The following is a 27,354-nucleotide window of genomic DNA, read 5'->3' on the forward strand; positions in this document are numbered from 1 at the left end:
AATTCAACTTATTTGTTTACATAAATCAGCTGTTATTCTTACCAACATCCCTGCCTTTTAATTTTTTGGATGCCAAATGTCAATAATGGTGAAACGCAGGAAATTTAAGTGCAAAGTTAAATAAAAATTAAAATTAAAACTAAATGGAACTTAATTTTCCATTAAAAACTTTCGTGAAACCGGCTGTTAGTGTATTATGCAATTGCGCCGGAATGTAGGCAACATTAATTGTGCTTTTGCTGTTCAACAGTCCCTCGAAAGCATTGCAGTAGCAGTCTCTAAAAAAATTAGAATTCAATCCTAAAAGAATTCAATCCGAACTGCTCCATCTACGTCACAATATTTCGGTTGACGTAAGCTTATATCTCCTATAAGCTTTCAAATCTTTTAATTTTTTCCTTTAATTTTAATGGAACCATTTACGCTTCAGTGTAATTTCGTTTTCACAAACAACTTGATAATTAAAAACAAAATACTACAGGCCAAATAATTACTACTTCTTGTTCAGTTGATTGGTAAATAATCCGACGAAAAGAAAAATCGTCTTCCTTTAGAATTAATGCCTTAACTACTTACACACAGAGGCGCACAGAGCACAATTTTCGCTTGTGGCTGGCTCGAAGCTATAGAATCAGCACAAAATATATGTTACGCCTCCTTCGAAGTCAGGTGTGAAAAATTAGATGTCTACTTCCGTACAAACCTCCCAACACACACACACACACAAACACACGAGTAAATACACAGATGCGCATGCGCACCAACGAATATGTGGAAATAATGAAAACGAATGTGGTTGGCAGAGCAAAAAAAAACGATTTTTTTTTGTATAAAGCGGGAACAAAAGCTTTACAACAAAAATAATAACAACTAACAAGCAGCACACCAAGCTCAACATCGCCATCACAACAACCAATAGCTGGCGCAATAACAAATGTAAAATGTCGATGAATGGCCTTCAACGTCCTTGACTGTCGATGATGTGCTGATTGCTGATGACGCGCCGTTTGTTGTTATTGTTGTTGAGCATAGCTGGAATGGCTGGCGTTGTGGTCGTCGTGTGTTGCGGATTTGAAGTTGCGGTGCGCTGCTGCAGCTGCTGACGAAAAAATAAGCGATATTATATATATAGATATATATAAATTATATATTTATATATCAGAATATATATGTATATGTATGTATGTAAAGAGAAAAAATTGCGCCAGGTGTGAAATGCCGCCAGTGTTGCTATGACTGTTTGGCTGGCGTCTCTATTGTTGTTGTTGATTTTATAAAATCGCCAGCGCTACCTTATTATTGACTTCAATTTGTTTTCTTTTTTATTTTTAAATTTTTTATTGTATTTACGTACATATGTACGTACTTGACGAGGGTTGCGTTTATTGTTTTTCGCTTTTTACATAATAATAATATTTTTTTGTTTTTGTTTTTGTGCTCTTGCTGTCTTGTCTGTTACAACGCTATCACGTTTCTTCGCAATACAAATTATTTAAATTTCTTTTGATTTGCCGTTTCTGCAGTTTTTTCATTTTATGTTTTTGCCTTTTCAAGTTTACATATTTATTTATTTTTAATTTATTATTTTTTTTTTATAATTTTTATATTCAATTGAAATTAAAATCGGCATAACGTCATCGTCGGGTAATTCATAAGGAACTAAAGGTCGTAGCGGTGTCATGATGTCTTCATACATACTTGCTGAACAACATATGTATGTATTTACATAAATACCTGCGAGTACTGATCAAATTTACTGAAACAAATGACTAATTCTCCCATCCCAAGGCAGACCGTGCGATATGCGTTAGTGATTGAGTGATTAAGACGACTTCAAGTGTCTTGATCAACAGCTGATAAGTTTTGCAATTATTGTGTGAATAATAAATACTTCAAGGGTTTGCCAACAAGGGTTTATAGCTTTAACTATATAAAAATGTCACACGCTAAGCCGTTTCATTTTAATTTGATGAATTATCAGTAAAAAGGCGGTAAAACAGTGATTACAAATTATTACGATTTTCCTCCACAGAGTTTAGCCCTCAACCCTACAAAATATAGGCAAACATCTACGGGTCTATACGGAGATAAAGGTACCTGGACCCAAAGTTAATAATAAAAATGAGGTTAAGACTGCTTTTCAGGTGATATGGCCAAATAGACCTCTCGAACTTACACAAAATTTTTTGCATTCTATTGTTGGAAGACTGCAAGCCTTGAAAAATGCCAAAGTTGCCCATACAATGTCAATCATCAATGCAAACTGTACACGTTTTTTTTTTTTTTGGGTTCCGAAATCGAAGTTATTTTAAATATTTTAATTTTTCGGAGAAGATTTAATTTTTTTTAAATAAATTTTTTTTACATGCAAATAACTAATAAAACGCGCTTTGTCTCACTTTTGGACGCATGTCAATATTTTAATTAGTTTAAGGGATAAATAACTCCAAAGTCAAAACATTTCTCTGTACAAGTTTTTTTTTGGTTCACTATACAGTGTATGTCAGTTAGACAACAAAACTAGGATCTGAAATGTTTTGGAAATATTTTAAGATTTATGATATTTTCAATATATGTATTTAGTAGTACTGACCTATTCAGAAAAAGTCAACATGTTTCATCACAAGAAATATTGTCAAAACTCAAAAGTATTAAAGATTTATACCCACTAATTGCGATATTCATTTTGTTTACTAACTTACAATACATAGTTTGGTATAAAAATGTTATTAGTCTAATTGGGATTGCGCCAGAATGTAGGCAACATTAATTATAATATAGGTACTGGATTCGTACATTATTTTCTCGTGCTCTAATGACAATGCAAGTTCAAATTCCCGCATATTTTTTTATAATTAAAGTCTTACGCCTTTCCGAAAATTTGAATTCTTTAAAAGACATAATTTGGGTCGTGGGTTGTTATATAACGTTTGTCGAATAAAATTTCGAGAAAATAGTGCAAAAAATATTATCTCGGATAAAATTAAAATGATTTCGACTTTTTTATTGATGCTTCCTCGTTAGCATTAGAGGTTCTTTTTACAGAACTATATGTAAATGGAGACCATCAAAAGTTTTTTTGTAATAAAACAAAAACGGTTTGGGATTTCACTGAAATTCTTTATTCCTGTGAAAGTACATACGTTGCCATATGGAACTCGATTTCTTTTGCAGGGCCACCACGGGCATGCTTGCAGAAGTCCAGACGCTGAACCTAATTTTCGTGAAATAACACGTTCACCAAACTTGGTTTTCAATGAATCGATTTTTGTTTCGTTGTGGCTTCTGGCGCCGTCTTGTTGGAACCACATATTGTCCAAGTCCATATCATCCAATTCGGTCCAAAAATATTCGGTTCTAGCGGTCAGACAATAGGATAATGCTGATCGTATATTGGACGAAGCGCTCTTTAAGTTGAGACCACTGACTCCGAATTTCGTTAGTAAATTTTATTAATTTCAATTTATTGTTGGATCGTACATGTTTCCATGATGAAATGGCAAACCTTACTGAAAAGAAATGTCAAAAGAGCGGGAAATAATTTGGCGCCGTTTGCTGTCTCTATCGGTCTACTTTTGTACCGTCCTTGTTGAAACCCCCTTTCTAAGGTTTAACGTTACAATATCAATTCAATAACGAATAATGATGTTGGTGTTTTATTTACCTAATACATTATTTAGAGCATATTGTAGTTTTTCGAATTTTACGAGGCAAATCGTGTTATTAGTTTGTGTTAGTTGGGATCATAGGATGTTATTTGCAGTAAAAATTTCGAATTTTATTTTGGGTTCGTTCTTTTATTCATTTTATTTTTATTCCCTGTTTATATGTAGTCGATACACTGCGAAGAAATTTTGGAGAAATTCGAGTAATATACCGCCTATCTCCTGTCATCAAGCAAACAGTCGGCGCATTCGCGTCTTGGCTCCCACGTCACTGTTAATAGCCATAATTTCGAAGTCGTAGATAATTTCGTATACCTTTGAACCAGTATCAACAACACCAACAATGTCAGCCTCGAAATCCAGCGCAGAATCACTCTTGCCAACAGGTGCTACTTTGGACTGAGTAGGCAATTGAACAGTAAAGTCCTCTCTCGACGAACCAAAATCAAACTCTACAAGTCGCTTATCATTCCCGTCCTGCTTTATGGTGCAGAAGCTTGGACGATATCAACATCAGATGAGACTACAGTTTTCGAGAGGAAAATTTTGCGCAAGATTTATGGTCCCTTAATAATTGGCAACGGCGAATACCGCAGACGATGGAACGAAGAGATGTACGAGTTATGTATATGATGACATTGGCATAGTTCAGCGAATAAAAAGACTAGGCTAGGTCATGTTGTCCGAAAGGACGAAAACACTCGAGCTCTGAAAGTGTTCGATGCAGTACCCGCCGGAGGAAGCTGAGGAAGGCAAAGGCCTCCGCTCCGTTGGAGGGACCAGGTGGAGAGCGACCTGGTTACACTTGGAATCTCCAACTGGCGCCGAACTGCGAAGGAAAGAGAGGAGTGGCGCGCTCTCATCGATTCGGCTATAACCGGCTAAACGGTTCAACGCCAATCACATACATACATACCGCCAAAAAGCGCCTCATAAATCAAGTGAGCTGTACTGTAAGGGGTAAAATTAGATTTAAAGATATCTAAATATAATCTTATTATCAAATATCGAAGGCTGAGAAACAACCAAGAGCGTTCTTAGGATACACAAATTTGCCTAGCGGTTTGTTTACCTTTCAATTTCATTGAATTAATGTGGCATGTTATTTTTGGCATTACTTTTATGCAGAGTTCATTGACGTTGACCTTTAACAGCACAATTCACTTATATGCTACAGAGATTCTTCTTTATAATTATTAATCTATCAAATATATACAATTGATGCGAGTAATAATAATAAAATGCGGGTTTTCTTTTGTAATTTATGTGCTGCCAATTATGTGAACACACATATATACAGATAGACATATATACTTTGTAGACAAATTACTGTGTGGCCAAACTTTGGAGTTTGTAGGCGTTGTTGATGTTGCCCTTTATCCCCTGCCATCAACACTTCTTACATATACAAATGTGTTTACACTCGTGTTCGCACAAATTACATTTGCTATATATGCACGTGAGTGTATATTTGTAGATGTGGATGTTTACATATATCTGACTTATTTGGCACTCCTGTCTATTTTTGCCAATTCCTCAGCCGGCAGGCATTGTAAGTTTATTTATACTTCAATTTATCAAAAACTGCGTGGTATGGTACAAGTCTTCTACGCAATATAACAGCGCAAAAAAAGCATAAAACTGTAAATTTACAAAAACAACAACAAAATGGCTTACTTACTCGCACAGCGAACGTTGTTGGGCGCTTCAGTAATTGACTAATTTGCTTTTGTTTACTGTTAAATTTGTCTTTCGCACCGTTGCGTCGTCAACTTGCTTTATTATTTCCATTATTAATTTATATATGACTAATCGCTAAGGTTTTTCAATGCTAATTCCGGGTTCAAGTGTGCGTCGCACGAAATCAATCACGAGCTGGAGATGAGCGTGACAACTTCGTAGAAGCGTTTCAAATTCAATTGTCCACTTTGTCATCTCATTGGCCGATAATAAGTTGTGCTAAAGACATAGAAAGAAAATAGTAAAAGTGATAATTAAGCGGCATTATACAACTGTTGTTAAAAATAATAATTCGGTATAAAACCACAATATAAATTGGGGAAGCATGCAGAGACAATATAAAAATAATTTGTAATAATTGCATTGTTTACGTTTCGTGTATTCGTGGAAAAGAATGATGTAGAAGATAAGCCGATTTTCGAAAAATTATTATTAATTATTATTTAAATTTAATAAGGCTTAGTGGGATTTTTTTATTAATAAAATTATTTATTCTTAAAATAAATTGTCATTAACAAAATAAAAGAATACAAGAAAATATTATTTTAGGTGTCAACTTACCAGTTATTGTATTTGAGTTATACAAAAGACTTAAGTAACGAACTTGATATTAATTTTTATGGTAGCTATTTAACTAAAAAAGTATTTTTGTTATGTTTACATGACTCAAACGCTACTGAAAGTGAAATGATAAAATTTAGGAAATATTATTTTTTTATAAAAAAAAAAATAAGTTTATAAATCTTCTTTCTAAAAATCTCAATAATATCCAATACGTAAATAAATATATAAAATCCAATTTGTTTTTACAATAGATGGCTGTAGTAATCTGTATCTCTCACGGGATACGCTATATGGCGGTAGAAAGATAAGGTTTCTAACTAAAATAAAATTCTCAAACAGTTTTGTTATTGCTTGATTCAGTATTATTTGAACTAGCGTCAAAGATGGACAACCGCAATGAAAAAAAACATGTCATATTTTACAGTTTTCTTTCGGTAAAGACGAAGACCAGGCAGTTGAAAATAATATACTCCTGATACTGTGACAACCATTCCGCTCCATTTTTAGTTTCGTCGATTCCATTCCCTTATTTTAATTTCGAAGATGTCGGACAATTAAAATAATTGAAATCGCCCGACTGCCATGAAAACACTGTTTGGATTGCTGAAAATTCCAGAAAAAAAAGGCAAAACAAACTTCATGGAGCAAATTAGCATCTACGACTCGCTGCTCAATTGCAAAAAATCGATTCATTACTGAAGCAGATGGTTAAACTGTAGCCAAGCCAATATTGACATTCAGAAAGAATTTGCTATTTGCTTTCTGAGATTGACAGTGTATATTCTACTATGAGCTATTTTCTGCCAAACTCTTTATTCGGATTTTTTCTGTCAAATATTGGACTGTCTGAAAAACAGGCTCATAAGCGGTAAGCTTTGACCAATATGAGAGGAGTTGTGCTCAATTAGGAGAGACAGACGCTAGACCACACACATCGATAGTGACTCATCAGAAGCTCCGAGAGCTTTATTGGGGGATCTAGTGGATACATCTTAGAGTCCAAAGCTGGCAACAAGTGATTAAGGCAGCACAGTGTTGCACTCTACAGGCTTCAAAAAATCGATTTTTTGGTTTTGTTTTAAATCTCTTCCAAAACTATCCAAGAATATGTCTTTAAAATTCCAGAGGCCAATTCGACATATTTTCGAAGCTGGAGCAGTTTTAGGGGCCGAGCGTCGAGCAGGTACGAATGCTCAGGCAGACCTTTAAAGCGCGTTTTCTCGAGTTTTCATTTTCACAAGTGTTAGGAAACGGTGCCGGCGATAGCAAAAAGAATATATGTCAGATCGAAAAAAACCAAAGTGATATAGCTTCAGTATTAAATTATCTTCTATTTGAACTAAAAACGTTGGACAAAAGTATTACTTAAACTACTTGTTTTGCAACTTAAAGTCAATTTTTTTTTCTTAAAAAAGTGATTTTTTTTTTAAACTTCGAAAAAATTTGCGATTTTATAACTTCTTCGGTATTTTTTTAGTTCATAAAGAAATGAAACTTATAAAAATTAAAAAAAAATTGGTTCGACTGTTCCAGATGCATCGCACGACCTCCATCACCGGCACCGATTTACAAGTGCAGACTCCAGGCGCTCCAGAAAAATACTTACAACTTTGAAAAAATTTCAGAATTTTTTAATAATAAATCGTCTTAAAAAAATTGCTAAAAAAACGTTTTTTTCGGCTTCTAAAGCAATCTACTGCCTTAATACTTATTATTTTTTATGGTGAATGATTTTTCTGGTGAAAAATTTGTTTTAAGAGAAGCTTGTGAAAATCGACTGTTCCAGTTTTTTGCCAATAAAGACGGGGGTTTCTATGAGAGTGGCAACATGCAATTACCTTATGAAATGGCAAAAAAATAATAAAGAAAAGAAACTATGATAAAAATATTCAAATTAATGCGAAAATAATGAATATATTTTTATTAAGCCTTATATGAGGTATGTTAAAAAAATAACCGGAATTTTTATTTTTTTTTTAATTTATTCGTCAATATTAATGTTGTCACCTTCCAAACAGTATCATCAAAAATGCATTTATACCAGCGCTACTTTGGCAAAGACGATGGCCCTTGAAGGTTCGCTTTGCTTTTGGAAATAGGAAAAGTCACACGGAGTCATGTCTGGTGAATATGGATGCTAGGGTATCGTTACAATATTGTTTTTGGCCAAGAATTTAAGAATAACAACGAAGTATGTGCTTTTAACAAACGAAAATCACCAAAAGTAATGATTGAATACAGTTGAAAATTTGATCGTACTTCAAGGGGTGTATGTGTATCAGCATAATAAAAACATTTTGATTATTAGACTCCTTTAAGAACGTGAAGTTATAGATATTGCAATTCCAGTTATTGTTAAAAGGCGTCTAAAAGGACATTTCCACATATTATATTCAAATATATCCTTATCCATTAAAGCTAAGTACATATTAACTTTATAATTCTTTATATACTTAGATATTAGTGATTATACTAAAGGAGTAAATTTAATTTACGCTAATAACTTAAGAACTTAAGTGCTGCATACTCGTAAGTTCACAAGTTCCTTAGAAGTGCAGCCACTTAGTTGACTGGATGATTTACAATGCACCGCTGAAATTCCAAAGACGGTTGTAAAAATGTTTTGATTTCAACCAACACACACACACCCATACTGGGGACATGTATAAAAAGGCAACAGAGTGGTCCTTTAATGTCGGTGTCCGATGTCGGTGTCAGTGTTATTGGTTGTAGGCTGCAAGTGCTCATAACAGTGGCACTATCGAGTTTAGAGTCATTAAATTAAGACTTAAAAGCACGCTGAATGGCCTGGCAAAACACTTACAAAGAACTCTGTGTGGCTGAGTGTGTGTGTGTGTGTGTGACTGCTTAAGTTGAGGTTGGGCGCCTTGGCGATTTATTTGATTTCTGCGCATTTTTTATTGCATTTTATTGTGTTCTTTGGTTTCTATGCAATTGCGGGCAGGAAACGCTTTGCCAACGGTTAATGACTTTAGGCAGGTTTTTCCGTTCATTACGACGACACACACACATACACACACACACAGGCGCGCATAATTTGACTGCTGCAGTTTAACAACTCTCTTTCGATATTAAGTCAGCAAATGTTGTGCAGATTATTTGCAACATTTCGCATTCATTCGGCTTTCCCGCTGCACGCTGTCATTTCCAAGAAATACGAAATAGTCAATGTATCGCATGCCATAATGCGATTTTTATATAAGACAAAAGTCTGAATTCCATTTTTGCCATTTTTTTCATTCGTTCGTTCGCTTTACAATCGGCTGTAATGCTGCTGCTGCTGCTCATAAAAGTGGCTAAAAACCATTATGGGTGTGTACGTGCTGGTTAGTAGTATCTAGTACGGCATTTAATGGAGGCACAGCATTACAACGCCAAATGTCCAGTGGCTGATAGGCTGGCAATGGACCCAGCTAATGAAGATGGTTAAGCCATTCTGGCGATTGGACAAGTGCCAGTCCCGCATGTAGAGCTCAGTGGGCTCAGCTCAGCTCAGCTCGGTTGTGCTGAGTTCAGGTCAGCTATCGCTGACGCGGCGTGTTGCTAATGATGTTGGTGATGGCGGTATGGTGGCAGCAGCTGTTCGCTGCAGAAGCTGTAAAGTCTGCACATGCAAAGTTCAAATAAATTCTGGCGTCCGGTGTCTAAAGGCGTACTTCTCAAGGACACTCACATACGTTTATAGATTTTGTATTTGTTTTTGTGTTTTCAATTGCTTTGAATATGCTTCATTTCATATTTGTTTTTTCTTTTTTTTGTGTTTGGCTTTATTATTATTGTTCTTTGCTACTAGTGTAATTGTGCCTCTGTCTTCTTGGACTTGATGTCAGTTGTTGCCTTAGAGCGTTGTTTGTGTTGGAATGGCTCTTTTGGTTGATTAAACTGTATGGCTAAAAGAAACAATTAAGCATCGAGCGACGTAATTTCTAGTCGTAAATGTTTGTGAAGGCTGCGTGCGGTTGATTTGCGGCCCTACTCATCATATTTATGTGTGTATGTTAAGTATGCTTTAAGTACAACATATGCGGTGTGTAGTGTTGCCATCTTGGGGGAATTTTATTAAATATTCAAATACATTTTCTATTAATTTTATGTCTCACAAATTTGTGTTGTATCATATCAATCAAAATTTAAAGGAGGTAAACTTAATCAAGTCCCCTCTTCACTCGGCGACATTTGGGATTCCGGTGTTCGGTCGGCATTACGTAACTAATTTCGACATTTTTTTTTACTATTGTTCAATACTTTAAAATTTCACGGGTTTGGAGAATCCAATTGTTATATTTTTTATTATATTCGTATTGATATATATAATACATGCCCCTGAGATCCTATAAAATGTATTGTATCTGCTTACTTTGTCTGTAGCAGCCGCTAAGGTTAGACGTGTTTTAATGAGATTGGCGATTTTTGTTATAAGCTCTTAATTCGTTGATTCATCGTTCTCTGGCTCCATATTCGCCAGACATGGCTCGCTTTTAATGAGATTGGCGATTTTTGTTATAAGCTCATACTTCGTTGATTCATCGTTCTCTGGCTCCATATTCGCCAGACATGGCTGCGTGCGACGTTTTTCTGATTCTAAAAATATAGAGAACCTTAAAGAGCCGTCGTTTTACAAACATACGAGAAATCGCTGAAAGAGGCAAAGACTATCCCAAAATCAAAGTTCGAGAAGTTTTTCGACGATTATAAGAAGCGCTTACATAATTGCGTGATATCGAATGAAGACTATTTTAAAGGCGACGACATTAATGTAGACGAATGAGTAGTTTTAATTTTTTTTTTCAAAAAACGAAGATTACCGTTATTTTTGGAGCTCTTCTCGAATAGGTCCAAAGACCTTTTAAAGAAAATAATTTGTCTAAAAATTTAATATACCACATATATACTATGGCAACTCTATTTAATGAAACAAAAAATATTTTTTCTATATAATCTAAGAATATAGACATCTGCATCTATGTGCCTTTAAAATTCAGCTCACGCACTTTTCGTCTTCATAGGCTTGCGTTCGCTTCTGCACCCTTTAAACCACTTGTGTAAATGGCACAGGCTGGTACAATTAACTAAATGGTTTCGGTTTCAACTAACTTGAGGAAAAGCATAAAATAATTAAAGCATCATAAAAGTAACTAAAGTAAAGTTGTTTAAACAAAAAATAAAGATAGTAATTAAACTAAGCACCAAGTTAAAATAATTCTACAAAAATACACCTCAGAGTTGTTCATTTTAATATTTTTTCTTCAAATACACTATCTAAGTCTTTTTATGCTAAGCATAATTGTGAAGTCTTAGAATATAAACAAGCATATAATATATTATACTATTTGCATAGTTTTAACCAGCCATAAATGGTCTCCCATAAGTGCGTGTTTGTTTGCAGCGATTTGCCAAAGGGATTACAGTCGTAATGAAAACAGCAGTTAAATAGTACAATAGTTATTTAATGCTACCTAAATATATGTTTGTTTTAATAGTATTATCTCTACGAGCGCTTTTTAACAGAGTGGGAAATCCATTCATTATTAGAGCATAAAAGCTGCCAATTAAACATAAAAACCATTAGTTGTAAACATATTTTTTGCCTTTAATTGTTTTTGATTTAGTATCAATATTTGTGCTAACTGTTTGTCTCAAATTACTAATTACAGGCATTAAAGAATGTATAGAAGGTATAGTAAAAATATTTAAATTATTTTTGGATAAAATTTCATTTCCATAGTTAGAAAGATCGATATAGTACATATATGCAAAATTTGCTCGATCACTTGTTGCCATTTTGAAGGTAATTTTATAATTTCACATGCATAGAAACCTTCGTCCATATTGACAAAAACTTGGAACAATTGATTTTCTCAAGCTTCTATTGAGACAAATTGTTCACCAGCAAATCATTCACTAAGCTCCTGGAGCTTCTGGCGAGTCACTGCCGATGTTTGAGGCATCGCTTTGATCTGATGAAACACAATTATTCTTCTAAGCTGGCATCTTCTAGGCGATTGCGTCTTTAATGGATTAGGTGGGTTTCAGAGGTTAAAAACATGAGTATTTAATTTTTTAATATATACAAATATATATTTTATTTAAACAATTCAGCGTTTTTATTTAAAAATTCCGAAAACTCAGCCTTTGGCACCTCATCTGCCATGACGTATCCAAAAAAAGGTCTTGTGGTGGACATCATAACTCATGATTGGTTGGAAAAAAGAAATTTTGAATTTTGAATTTTTGACAGAATTTAAACAAAAAACTCAAACTTTCGTCATATATTAGCTGCGACTTGAAAAATTTAGTTTTGAGATAAACGCGTTTAATATTTTATATACATACTGACGTGGATTGATGGGCGGAACTTCCAAAGGGTAAATCTCTTAGAATATTACTCGCATTGATTTGATATTTTTGGATAATATTTTAAAATACAAGTCCGAATAAAGAGTTTGGCCGTAGTAGACTAGCTTCGAGTAGATGATTTCCTGCTAACCCCTTCTAATATATAGCGTCAATCGATTTGCACCGTTTGCACCGTCTTACAGCGATTCAACCACGGCCGAACTTGACGTTATCTTGAGGAATCCTAGTAACCATCCACACCAGAAAAGGATCGATTTTGTAGCGATTCAGTAGCAATTCGCAGATTCGATGATTTCCATTTACTTATTAATTTTTCAAACAATTGGCCTTTTAGAGCTTCGTACAACTCACCTCAATTATTACCAGATCTCATAAAAGCTACCAGAACACAATCGAGGAAACCTAAAATTTAGTATAAGGATCTTAAATACAATACATACTTGAGTCAAGCAATCACAAAATTGTCTGACAAGTTCTTTTAGTACAAAATATCCGATATACAGATTTCTAAAGTCATTTATTAGAATAATAATGGATTACTTTTTTCCAGACCTTATATGTAGTATGGTTTAGTGAAGAAAGTTGTTCATGCATCCATTAATGAAAAGGAAAAATTCACTGGAGTACACAAGCATGTTATTGGCGACATTATTACTTTCTCAAACAACTTGTACCAAATATATTTAACGATATGCACCATTAAACAATACTTCATACACTGCAAACACCAATGCTTAACGCTAATTACAGAAAAGCTGCAAGCTTGGCTTAGAATAAACAACACAGGAAGAAGTGCGGAATAATGGGTGTTAAGTGGCGAACAGGTTCTGTAAAAAATATAATGCCCATAGCATGATGTGAACACAGATTAGGATGAATAAATTGTAACGGAACACGAAATTAATTAATTAAACAACAAAATTGAAATCAAAATCGATATCAAAATACACAATCAAAAAGGCAACACGTGCAACATACGAGATGGAGTTCAGCCAATATTTAGTGTTCGAATGCCACTAGTGAGCGATCTGCTTTATTTTTTTTTTCGTCTTCGTTTTATAGACAATTGATTTCTTTTCTTCGATTGTGATATGCGCTGATTTGCTGGCCGCATTTGTTGAATGGAAGAAAAAGTGAATGTAGAACTCATACGCGCCATAAGCGGCGAGAGCATTACACAGCGGAAATTTGTACGCGCTCGTTGACAAACGAATGGTGAATGTGTGCTAAAAGCAAAAAAATATTTTAATGTTTATTTAAAAATAATAAAAAAATAAAAGAAAAATAATAATAAAATAAATTTCAATAATCATGTAAAAAATAAGCGCAAAAATTGCCGAAGAAAGCCGCGAAATGTGGTATAAAATTATGCTTGACCAACAAGCTCGCCGAAAGCGCGCAGCATACGCTGAAGACATACACACACTTACATGCAAATAACTGTATTAAAATAATGCTGCATGAAGCGTAAAATCAGTGTAAGCAAATAGCCTGCAGATCACTAGATAAAAACAACAGCAAAGTTGAAGAAGAAGCATGGGTGAACGGGCGTGCATTGACCGCCCACAGCTATGAAATGCTTAAGTGGTATACTTGTTGATGCTTAATGCTTGGTGCTTGATGGTGGTGGCATGAAAGTGCCATGAAACATAATCAAATCAAAGAATCATCATCCGCATCAAGCTTCAGCGTAATAATGGCTGTGAGAGCGGCCGCACAACACTGATTGTGATACAAATAAGAAGAAGAGGAAGCAAAAGAAAAAAACAAACCGTTCAAAATAGAAATGCGGGTTTTCTTGAATGAACCAAATAAAGCACAGGTACATATGTATGTGCATATATAAATATTTACATATATGAATTTCTATGGCATTTTGCACTAACTAAGCTGTGGGACACACCAAACTCACAACAGTCTAAATGAACTCAATAGAGTCAGTGGGGCGTTGCTGCTGCTGCGGCGATGCTGTGCTTAATGAGTATTCAATTGAATTGCGAATATGTGCCAACTGGGTCTCAACACCCGTGCACATGTTTACACACCCAACGAATCACCCATCTCAAACTGCTGCGACGATCTTGAGCGTTTTAAATTTTTGGTACAACAAAAGAAAGTGCCGAAAAAGCATTTCGTTTTTAATCTTCTCAGCGCGTTCAGCGCGCTAGTTTATTGTTCTAGCAATGAGCCGGTGTATGCGGCGTTAATGCGATTTTGCCCCAAACCTTAATACCTGTACATTGTGATCTCTGGCAATTGGGTCAGTGGAGAATGAAAAGTGAAAATTTTCACAATCAAAAATTGCTGTTGTGAATGAAGTGTGAGTATTTGCTTTAATTTTGTTGTGAATTATTTTGCATTTTTAAGCACTAATAAAGAAGAAAGGATTGAGGAAAAAAAATGTTGATGATTTAACTAATCGTTTAAAGCAAAAAAGTGGAATTGATGAGATAGAAAATAAATGTATTGAAATATTTTAAAAAGAGTTATCAATAGAGAGGTTTCTTATATTTTCATTGATGCGCAAAATACTATAAATTTTAGGTTAAGAAGTTATTTTTCTCATTGAAGTTAAAAAACCTAAATAAAAACATGTAAGGAAAGGTTAAGTCGGATGTAACCGAACATTTTATTAAATTTATTTATATAATGCCATAAAGGTAACTATATGAGTATTCAATATAAAGCTCACGATAATAACGAATATCATTAGATATATTATATGAAGACTGGGGTAATTCATGGGCCGTTTTAATTCATTTTCGGCACTAAGTTACGTCATATCCCAGATTATACGCTCACTTAATTTCGGCAAGATATCTCAAATATTAACCGATATGTATGTATGTGATTGGCGTTGCAACCGTTTAGCCGGTTATAGCCGAATCGACGATAGTGCGCCACCTGTCTCTCTCCTTTGCAGTTCGGCGCCAGTTGGAGATCCCAAGTGTAACCAGGTCGCTCTCCACCTGGTCCCTCCAACGGAGTGGAGGCCTTCCCCTTCCTCGGCTTCCTCCGGCGGGTACTGCATCGAACACTTTCAGGGCTGGAGTGTTTTCGTCCATTCGGACAACATGACCTAGCCAGCGTAGCCGCTGTCTTTTTATTCGCTGAACTATGTCAATGTCGTCGTATAACTCGTACAGCTCATCGTTCCATCGTCTGCGGCATTCGCCGTTGCCAATGTTCTGAGGACCATAAATCTTGCGCAAAATTTTCCTCTCGAAAACTCCTAGTGTCGTCTCATCTGATGTTGACATCGTCCAAGCTTCTGCACCGTAAAGCAGGACGGGAATGATAAGTGACTTGTAGAGCTTGATTTTGGTTCGTCGAGAGAGGACTTTACTGTTCAATTGCCTACTCAGTCCAAAGTAGCACCTGTTGGCAAGAGTTATTCTGCGCTGGATTTCGAGGCTGACATTGTTCGTGTTGTTGATGCTGGTTCCCAGGTATACGAAATTATCTACGACCTCGAAGTTATGACTGTCAACAGTGACGTGGGAGCCAAGACGCGAATGCGCCGACTGTTTGTTTGATGACAGGAGATATTTCGTCTTGTCCTCATTCACCTCCAGACCCATTCGCTTCGCCTCCTTATCCATGCGGGAAAAAGCAGAACAAACGGCGCGGTTGTTGCTTCCGATGATATCAATATCATCGGCGTACGCCAGAAGCTGTACACTCTTGTAGAAGATTGTACCTTCTCGGTTTAGCTCTGCAGCTCTTATAATTTTTTCCAGCATCAGGTTAAAGAAGTCGCACGATAGTGAGTCACCTTGTCTGAAACCTCGTTTGGTATCGAACGGCTCGGAGAGGTCCTTCCCAATCATGACGGAGCTTTTGGTGTTGCTCAACGTCAATTTACACAGCTGTATTAGTTTTGCGGGGATACCAAATTCAGACATCGCGGCGTAAAGGCAACTCCTTTTCGTGCTGTCGAAAGCAGCTTTAAAATCGACAAAAAGGTGGTGTGTGTCGATCCTCTTTTCTCGGGTCTTTTCCAAGATTTGGCGCATGGTGAATATCTGGTCAGTTGTCGATTTTCCAGGTCTAAAGCCACACTGATAAGGTCCAATCAGTTTGTTGACGGTGGGCTTTAGTCTTTCACACAATACGCTCGATAGAACCTTGTATGCGATATTTAGGAGGCTGATCCCACGGTAATTGGCGCAGATTGTGGGATCTCCCTTTTTATGGATTGGGCAGAGCACACTGAGATTCCAATCGTCAGGCATGCTTTCTTCCGACCATATTCTGCAAAGAAGCTGATGCATGCACCTTATCAGTTCTTCGCCGCCGTATTTGAATAGTTCTGCCGGTAATCTATCGGCCCCCGCTGCTTTGTTGTTCTTCAAGCGGGTAATTGCTATTCGAATTTCTTCATGGTCGGGTAATGGAACATCTGTTCCATCGTCATCGATTGGGGGATCGGGTTCGCCATCTCCTGGTGTTGTACTCTCACTGCCATTCAGCAGGTCGGAGAAGTGTTCCCTCCATAATCCCAGTATGCCCTGGACATCGGTTACCAGATTACCACCTTGGTCTCTACATGAGGATGCTCAGGTCTTGAAACCTTCGTTAAGTCGCTTCATTTTTTCATAAAATTTTCGAGCATTCCCTCTATCTGCCAGCTTCTCAAGCTCTTCGTACTCACGCATTTCGGCCTCTTTCTTTTTTTGTCTGCAAATGCGTCTCGCTTCCCTCTTCAGCTCTCGGTATCTATCCCATCCCGCACGTGTTGTGGTCGTTTGCAATGTTGCGAGGTAACCGATATGTACGGTATAAAAACCTCCGGATATTTGAAAAAAATAATAATATTAGGTATATGGAAGATAGGAGAAGTAATTACCCGATTTTAACCATTTTTGGTGCAGAGACACATTATTATAAAAAAATATTCCCTCTGAATTTATATAAAATATATGATAGATGTAACAAAATTTTGGGTAACAAATTATCTATAGGCACAGATGTCTTCATGTTCGATATCAGGGGCCTTGAAAAGTTATAGTTTGATTTAGATAGTTTCTAAAGGTGCGATGCCACATCTCAATGAAGTATTTGTGCCAATTTTTATATCAACCCCAAATTATTCAACCCAAACCCAATTTATTCACAGTATAGACTACAGACGTGGTTGGAAACAGATTTCGCTTTTATCAATCTGTAACATCGAGGTGTCATGAAAATAATATACCATATATGGTTGAAAATGGTCAAGCAGTTTCTGAGATATGGCTTTTGATCCAAAAGTTTGATCGAAATTATTTCAAGTTTTGGATGCGATAAATCAGAAAGTATATCTGACAGGTTTTTGTTTAAAAAGCAAAAAATTTGATTGATTTTTAGAAAAAATTAACTTTAATTAAAAATTCCAGATTAATATGTTGCGGAATTATTAAAAATGTGAAAGAAATATTGACATTTGTAGAAAAATTCTAGCATCGCATAACTCTATTCGCATTGGTTAACTATGATAATGACGGTGATCGAAAAAGTGATGGAAATGCCTTCAAAAGGTTTATGATAACATTATAGAGATACCAGAATCTCTCGACATATCTTATAGCGTTTTCTTTTCTAAAAAAAAAAATGTAACATTTATTCTTCTCTTCTCAAATATAAAAAGGCAGCATTTTTATCGACAAAAGAAAACGCTATTATAGTTACGATGTTGGTTGGTTTTATATATTTTATACACATATTGCTAGTTACTATTTAGAATCAAACTAAAAAAAATTGTCTCATGATATGAAAATATGAAATGTTTTCACCAAGTTTTGCTGGGATACCTTTTGTGCAAAAATATAAAATTAATAATAAACACCGATTATTGAGAAACAAAAGTCTTAAGCAGGGAACTACACAGCAGTTAATCCTCCGTTATCCAATAAATGCTGCGCAGTTGTCTCTAAACATAAATTTAGCAAACACAAACAAGCAGACAATAATTATTATATTTATTAAGATTTCGTATTTTTGGCTAAGTGTTTAAAGAATAACTCTTACTGGTATTTTTTTTTTATTTATTTATTGTGTTTGCGAATTTCATACTAAGAATTCAAAGTTTTGCCAATGTTGTCCACCAACAGACGCATCATTAATTAATTACATCATTTTTATTAATTTCACAACTCGTGTATGCTAATCAGCACTAAAGAATTCGAGTGCGCTTTTAAACAAAGGATGCCCGAATGAATTGATTATGTATGTACATTCTTGAAGTATATATGTAGTATATGCATACATATGTTTTATGTATAGCTGTATACAAGCTGTCAACGCAAAGCAACAAAAAAAAAAATGATTAAAATTTCTTAAATTGCTAGTGTATCGAATTGCAACTTGTGCTTTTTTGTTGGTTGATAATTATAATTTTATTTGCGTAAATGGTTAGTGCATATTTTTGTTGTTGTTACTTTTGTTTCTGTGTTTTATGTAGGAAAGATGCTTGTTCGTATGAATATTAGAAATTCATAATGTTTGCTGTTTAGTATAAATTTAATTATACATATATTTGATCAAATGCTTCTTTATATACATTTTTCCGAATAATAATGCTATTATAATGTTGAGGATTTATCGAGAACTAAATGCTTATATTTCGAGTAGTTTTAAAGAAATAATTTTATTTTAAAATTTTAAAAACTGTATTTCCACGAAGCATCTTCATAAATAACCGTAAGAATCAATTTGTTTTACAGATCTAGATCGCTTGCAATTCGAAGATGTTTGTCAAAAGGAGATCAATATCGTTGTATACTGAGGTACTCTTCTCTCTTTAGTCTATAACTTAATAATATTTTACTACGAAAATTCCGCATAATTTTTTTGTTCGTCGAGAGAGGACTTTACTTTTCAATTGCCTACTCAGTCCGAAGTAGAGTGATTCTGCGTTGGAATTCCAGGCTGACATTGTTATTGCTGTTAATACTGGTGTCGTGGTCATGGTCTTGTGCTCGACACCCGACCCAAACATTTCGCCTCCTTATCCATGCGGGAAAAGGCAGAACTAACGGCGCGGTTGTTGCTTCCGATGATATTATATCAATATCAGCAGCTGTACAGTATAATAGAAGATTATACCTTCTCTGTTTTGCTCTGCGGCTCGTATTATTTTTTCCAGCATCAGGATAAAGATAGTGAGTCACCCTGTCTGAAACTTCGTTCGGTACCGAACGGCTCGGAGAGGTCCTTCTCGATCCTGACGGCGCTTTTGGTGTTGCTCAACGTCAGCGTACACAGTCGTATTAGTTTTGCAGGGATAACAAATTCAGACATAGCGGCATAAGGGCAAATACAGTTAGCTAACTTTGCTTTTGCTTTCACGTTTGAGTTGCCAGATATCTAGACAGTAATCAAAGAAATGCAGAATCGAAGGCACTTCATATAAAAACTAAATTCACGATCTTATGAGAATCACAACAAACCGACCACTTTTTGAGTTAAGCACATAACCTTTCTGAGTGGACTGAGTAGGCAATTGAAAAGTAAAGTCCTCGACGAACAAAAACTAAACTATATAAGTCCCTCATCATTCCCATTCTACGTGCAGAAGCTAGGACGGTGTCAACATCCGATGAGACGGCACTAGGAGTTTTCGAGAGAAAGGTTTGGCGGAAGATTTATGGTCCCTTTAACATTGGCAACGGCGAATACCGCAGAAGATGGAATGATGAGCTTTATGTGTTGTTCGACGACATAGACATAGTCCAGCGAATAAAAAGACAGCGGCTACGCTGACTGGGTCATGTTGTTCGAATGGACGAAAGTGCCCCAGCTCTGAAAGTTTTCGATACAGTACCCGCTGGTGGAAGCCGAGGGAGAGGGAGACCTCCACTCCGATGGAAGGACCAGGTGGAAAGGGACCTGGCTTCGCTTGGTATAACCAATTGGCGCCAAACTGCCAAAAGGAGAAATGCATGGCGCGCTGTTGTGAACTCGGCTATAGGCGCGTAAGCGGTGTCTACGCCAGTCAAGAAGAAGACATAACCTTTCAAAAACCAAAAGGAAGTTAGTCGATAATGGATTCTCTATGAGTTTTATCTTTTGTACTAATATTCGAACTAATTATATTTATTCTTTACTGTGAATATATCATAAAACCAATATAACAATTATTATTCTAATTTTTTTCGCATTTCAATCCACTTCCGTTGTTATTATCATTATATACCTATGTATATACTCTGAGCCCTTAGGATTTCCCCCTTGACTACGGATATACACATTCAACATAAGAGATACGGGTATTTGCCGCAGGCCATATTGTTAACACAAAATAAGCTAATGGAAGCAACTTTGCGATTATTTGTAAAAACAAACAGTTACATATGTACGCATATAAAAAAAAAATATTTTTTTCTGAAAAAATACCTAGCGTCTTCGCACGAATTACTCAAACGGCGCTTACCAGCCGGTGTCAGTCAATGTTGTAATCTGTGGCTTTTGTAATAATTACAAAACAACAAAAAAATGCATAATGTATATAATAATAAGAAATCTTCAATGGATTTGAAACGAGTTGAGGCTTCTACAAATTAATACATATAGGTTGTGAGTATGTTTTGATGATTGAATATCTGTGTGTAAATGCCTATTCATTAATATTCTGCAGTTCAATATTATTTATAAATTAAAAGTAAATATTACAAGTTGTATACGTAATTGGTTGCCTGGAGTTGTGGAGACTGTCTGCGGTAAGGCGTTTATTATACGCACGCTTGGGCGCTGAGGCATGTCGGCGCTGATAGGCGCGAGAAACCACAAAACGTGACTCAGCGCGTTGGGATCGTGTCAATGGAGGCCTTCCTTATATTATATTTTCATTGTTAATTGTTTAGGGTTTTCTGATTTATTTCACTTTTCAATATACATACATATATAAATGTGAAAAAATAAAATAAAATTTGTATTGAATGGAATACTCGTATGCTGGTGGCTTTAATGAAACAGTAAACTGTTAATTATAGTAAAAATAAATCAATGAAAAATATAATAAATATTCCTAAAATGAATATAATATCTGATTTGGTGCAAGGATATGAACCAAATATAATTTAATGACGCACTGAAAGCTTTGAAACACACGAAGAACCACACAAAATTGATTTGTTTATAATATGTGCTTATATAAATATATATACAGACATATACAGATCTATTTGTATATGCAAATAAGTAGTGGCTGCTGCTGCTAATGATAGTAGCTGTCGATTGCTAGATCTTCATTAATAACTATTTGTCGACAAAGTATTGTTAGCGTTTTTAATTTCTTAGAATATACAGAGAAGCTTGCGAACATCCGTACATCGCTTTGTTTTTTGGCTTAAGCCTAGTAGTATCTATATTTACATAAATAATAGCTTAAACTTCCAGAGTTCAAACTGAATTATCACGAATGAATGAACAACGCACAGTTAAAATTATTTTAGAAACAAATAATTCTCCAAAAAAGTTATGTTTTAAACCATAAAAATAAAGTTGGAAGAAGCGCATAAGGTTTATAAACAGAAAATATACAGTAATGTGCAAAATAATAAAAGTGTGGTGTAAGTTTCAGGAATAACTTGTTTAAAAAGTACTGAAAGATTTCCAAACTTGCTTAAATTTATATTTTATATTTTAATTAAAATTATACAAAAAAGTTTCAAATTTGAAAATGTTCTAATAGAAATCAGGCTTTCTTAAAAATATTTTCAAATAGATATTAAGCATCTATAGTTTAATAGCTGAATTTTATTTAATTAATGTTTTAAACAGCTGGCAACACTAATAAACATTTTTTTCTCTTATATAGTAAGAATTTCTTTATATTTAAATAAATATTTTTTTAGTTATAATTCATTTTTAGAAATATTTTTTAATCATGTGGCAACTCTGACAACAAATCTTTCTCATAGTAAGTTTCTTTATTTAAAACTTTTTTGGATTTTTTTTTATAGAAATCATAAATTTTTAGAATTTTTTTTATAAACAGGTGGCAACTCTGATAAAAAATATTTACCATAGCTTGAATTTATTTATTTTTAAAATTTGAAACCGATATTGCATATTTTATATATTATATTTTAATTAAAATTATACAAAAAAATTTTAAATTTGAAAATGTTCTCATAGAAATAAGTCTTTCTTAAAAATATTTTCAAATAGAAATTAAGCATATATAGTAGTTTAATAGCTGAATTTTTTTAAATTAATGTGTTAAACAAACCTTTCTCATAGTAAGTTTCGTTATTTTAAATTTTTTTTGTAAAATTTTTATAGAAATCATAAATTTGTAGAATATTTTTTATAAACAGGTGGCAACTCTGATAAAACATATTTACCACAGCTTGAATTTATTTATTTTGAAATAATTTTTTTCTACATTTAAATTATACCGAAAATATAAAATTTTTTGCGTTACTAATATTTTGCACATAACTGTAGCTGTAGCTTGAGCATCAATTTGACACGGAAACGTTGCTCAATTGAACTTCAAGCAGTGTCTTCTGCTTTACAGCGCAAAAACATACGAATAAACAACAAAAAAGTAAGAACAACAACAATTGTATACAGCTGACAGAGCAAAAACGAAAAACAACAACAAAAAGTGTTACTACTACAACCAGCATATATAATGAAATTTGTTAATTATAAATAATAAAATGTAGTAAAAATAATTATGAAGTCATCAGAAACGGCAAATGATTGAATACGAAATTTTTGCGCAAGCATCATAAACATGTATACATACATATGTATATAAAGAAACACACAAAGCAACATTTGCTGCTGTTCGCCGAAGCTTCTTTGCATGCCTGAATGACTAACAATCGCGCTTAACCTACCACCGATAACTGTTAAGCGCATAGCTTTGTGTAAGCAGCATCAGCTATTTATAACAATTTGATAAACGTCAATTTAGTATTTATTTCACAGAAATGTATTATTTTGGCGCACTTTGTATGCCCAAGGCAATTTCATTCGAAAGAATGTTTGTATATCACCGGCGCATGCTATTTGCTTATCTACAGACAGGGTTGGCACGTACTAGTTTAGCGCCTTTCTATGAACATTTCCAGAAAATTAGTTCAATTGCTTTGCGCACAGAGCAGTACATGAGAGCACAAATATTTATGTATGTACATATGGGTTCTTCAAAAATAAAATATGAAAATATGTGATCAGTGTTAATCATAAAAATATGAGGGTTTCTTTCACAGCATCGCTAGTTGTGCTGCCGAAAAATGATTCATTTGGGAATTTACCAAGTACCATTTGATTTGCAATTATTTTGTGACGCAAATCCCAAAAAAGTACATTAAAAATTATTACAAACAAACAAAAACTAAATATACATATTAGTCATATAAACTAATAAAGATCTAATTTTATATAATTTTTCCTGCGCAGACGTCAGTTCTTGCTAGTAATTTGCCAAATCTGTTCATACGATAGTACTCAGGTATGTGTGATTCATCGGTATATATTATAAGTATGTACCTTTGGCCGATAAAAATAATTTCTAAAGAAGTTCGTCTCAATGAAGTAATAGTTTCATGCATTGGTTAACTGGTTGTTATACACTTCGGTTATAGGTCTAAAACTTTGCTTCCGCCGTTTTTTTATAAATTTAAGGTTTTTTTTCACTTAGGACAGCCTCACCGTACGTATCCGAAAGCATTCGATGAGCCTCCACCGCACTTTTCTAGGAATTAAAAAAGAAAAGCAAAATTTCCCGCAAATGTCGAGAATTCGGCTCAAAAAGTGACATTTTCAGTTGAGAATAAGTTTGGAATGCAAACAGATCTCTACAAATATTTTGTTGGGTTAATGTTGACACAAATGTCCAAGATTGATATAAAACGATTTAATCGATTTAATCGACCAGTGCTTGACCCTAGCGACATCTATTGGAAAACGGCGGAAGCAAAGTTGTAGACCAACAAATGGTGCACAAGTTATTGATATATGTACATAGATTTGTTGTTCTATGATTTGTTGAATTCGAGTGGAATTGAAATCCGGATGTCTGTCCGTCCGTCTGTCCGTGCAAGCGATAACTAGAGTAAAAATTTAGATATCTTAATGAAACTTGGCACATATTTCTTAGTATTGAAAATGGCCGAAAGCGGACTATTGCCACGCCCGCAAAATGGCGAAACCGAAAACATATAAAGTGCCATAACTAAGACACAAAAACCGTTATAAAAGTAAAATTTGGTACAACGGATCATACTAGGAAGGGGCTTATTTGGATGTAATTTTTTTGGGAAAGTGGTCGTGACCCCGCGCCCTATTAAGTTTTTTTTTTATAAATATCTCGTAAACTATTAAGGCTGTATCAACCAAACTCTCTATAGTCGTTTCTTTTAGCCACTTCCTTACATATTTCTAAAATGGAAGAAATCGGATCATAACCACGCCTACCGCCCATACAAATGTTATGTTGAAAGCTACTAAAAAGGCTTTAATTCACTAAGAAAAACCGGTAAAAAACCTTAAATTACACGCTAGAGTTGGTACAGAAGAGCTGCATTCAAAGTGGTAAACAAAATTTGAAATGGTCGTGGCTCCTCCCATTTATGGGTCAAAAACCATATCTTCGAAACTGCTCGACCAATTTCAGTGAAATTCGGTTTGTAATATTTTCCTTCCTTTTCATCCAATGATATGTTGTGAAAATAGGTCAAATCGGTTGACAATCACGCGTACTTTCCATATACCAAAACTTTGAATTCGATCTTAATATTTTACTTTACCATATATAAAGTAAGCACTAGTGAAGATATAGGAACAGAACTTTGCCCAAATACCCACTATAAACGTATATAGTGGGGCATCGCCCTTCTAAAAATCGTCGAAATCGGACCATAAGTTTTCAAGGCCCCTTATATCGAATATGAGAATCTCAGTGCATCTAATATATTTTTTTACTGAAAATTTAAGTAAGTTTCTTAGATATTTTTAAGAAATTGAGAGTGAACAATTTTCTTCTAATAATATGTGTCCGTGCCAAAAATTAGTGAAATCGGGTCATAACTTCCCCTAACTCCCATACACTTAATATTTTGGGTTTCAAACTTTCATTGGACCTTTTACCATATACATACATATATCGGTTAGTATGTGAGGTATATCAGCAAAATTTAGTAAGCATACAATCTTGGATAGAATGTAGCTAGGTGGCAAAAATAGTTGAAATCGGTCCATGAATTACTCAGCTCTCATATACTATAATATATGCATATACCGATTTTTGTTTCCTAATGGACTTTATGCCATGAATGTGTGGGTAAAATTCTGTGTTATATTAATAAAATTAAATAAATAAATTGCGAGAGTAGGCACTCGAACTTAGCCCTTCCTTACTTGTTTTAACTTATATTATTCACGACTGACTGTTTGGTAGTAGTTCAAGCTAAGGAAATAAGTTGCCTTCTAAACATTCTAAATCTTTGATTAGAATAATAAAATTTGCCTTTTACCATAGCCATGCTAATGCTTTCAAATCATTACTCTAAATATATTCGCCGGCTATTTACACATCCGTACGTAATAGCGCCCACTGTATAATTTAAAACACTTTAAGCTTTATCACAATATAATTATTGTTATTTTTTCACTTTGCCAAAGTGAAGCGCAAACGATTTATAATCTCTGCTTAAAATCAACTGCTGTACGTTGTCGGCATTCAAAGCCTTTACTTAGATATATTTCACACTTCCTTAACCGCGCACTTAACTCAAAGAAGGCAACAAAAGGAAAAGTGAAGATGGCTTCTTAAATCTGCTATTAAATAATAACTCGGAGAATTCTTGTGTGTGTGTGCGTGGCAGAGTGCACAGGAAGGCGTTGCTACACGCAGCGCCTCTTGCCTGCTACCACAAGTACATTTTATTGCAATTTTACACCTTCTACGGCAACAGTAGCATACCAAAAAAAAAAAAAAAAAAACATACATCAAACAACAACAACATTAAAAAATAATAATAATATTTAAAATGAAATAAAAATTTGAAGTAACTAAACGCGCTCAAGCACTAATAAAACGCTACCCGTTGCTGATAACAATCAGAGGCTAACTACTATGTGGATATGGGTGTGTGCGCGTGTGGTCAATGGGGCCGTATTCCACTGAATCGTGCGCGTAGGTTAGATTTCTTCTCTTGCGTGTTGTTGTTGCATTATAATTTTTTATTAGTGAGCGCTAAGTCTTTCATACGAATTTTCTATTTAGTGAATTTGAATTATGACTGCGCTTTGAGTTTTGAACCTTGTAAAGGGCTGGCTAAGTTTTAATGCTGCTTCATGGCAGTTAACGCTTACGTAGAATTTCCGTAGATTCTTTTTCTGCAATTAATATGCAGCAGTACTACATTTATTTGTTGTTGTTTTCTTTTGTAATTCCAGTTGCAAGTACTAGAGAGCAGCAGCATAAATGCTGTAAGTTAAAATTCACTATAAGCCTGCCACCGTGTAGTGGCTATTGTAAGATAATGAATACGAGTACTCATCAAGTGATTCGCCGTATAATTAACTGAAATGTATGCATTTGTATATTGTTTCATTGGAAACTAGTAAAACTATGAAACTGAAAAAAAATGAAATAAACAGCGTTAATGATAAATTTAGCATTTGCTTGTGCGCATGCGCATGCGCTTTGATGCGCTGCACACATTTGATCACCTTGTTAAAGTGCAAATACCTCTCACTGCCTGTGCGGCATAGTTCATTGGCCAGCTCAGTGGCTGAAATTCTGCATAGACAAGTTTTCTTTCACACATCAAGTGGAAGCTGCAAAGCACTAATCGCTATTAATTTCGTAGCTTTTGCGCTTGGGGGAGATTTTTAAATCAGCTGTTGTTCAAAAAAAATTAATATTTTTTGGTTATTTCATAATTTGTATGCAGTTAAATACAGTTTGATTGTGTTAAATGCCAAATTATCTCATCAAAATTATTTTTACTTTCATGTTTCATATTGTTTGGTTGGTATGAATATATAAAACAAATATATGTAC

The 27,354-nt window shown here is 34.7% G+C and overlaps 1 long non-coding RNA gene across 1 annotated transcript; it reads right to left on the bottom strand.

Annotated features, from left to right (window-relative positions):
• Positions 1–38: 38 nt before the first annotated feature.
• LOC128921632 (uncharacterized) lies at positions 39–13,597 on the bottom strand. Its single transcript, XR_008471061.1, has 3 exons — positions 13,326–13,597; positions 5,347–5,624; positions 39–1,099 (listed from the first exon to the last, which is right to left on the bottom strand). It is a non-coding gene; the product is annotated as an uncharacterized LOC128921632 (long non-coding RNA).
• Positions 13,598–27,354: the final 13,757 nt, after the last annotated feature.

Source organism: Zeugodacus cucurbitae, chromosome 2 (assembly GCF_028554725.1).
Source record: "Zeugodacus cucurbitae isolate PBARC_wt_2022May chromosome 2, idZeuCucr1.2, whole genome shotgun sequence".
Lineage (NCBI taxonomy): Eukaryota > Metazoa > Arthropoda > Insecta > Diptera > Tephritidae > Zeugodacus > Zeugodacus cucurbitae.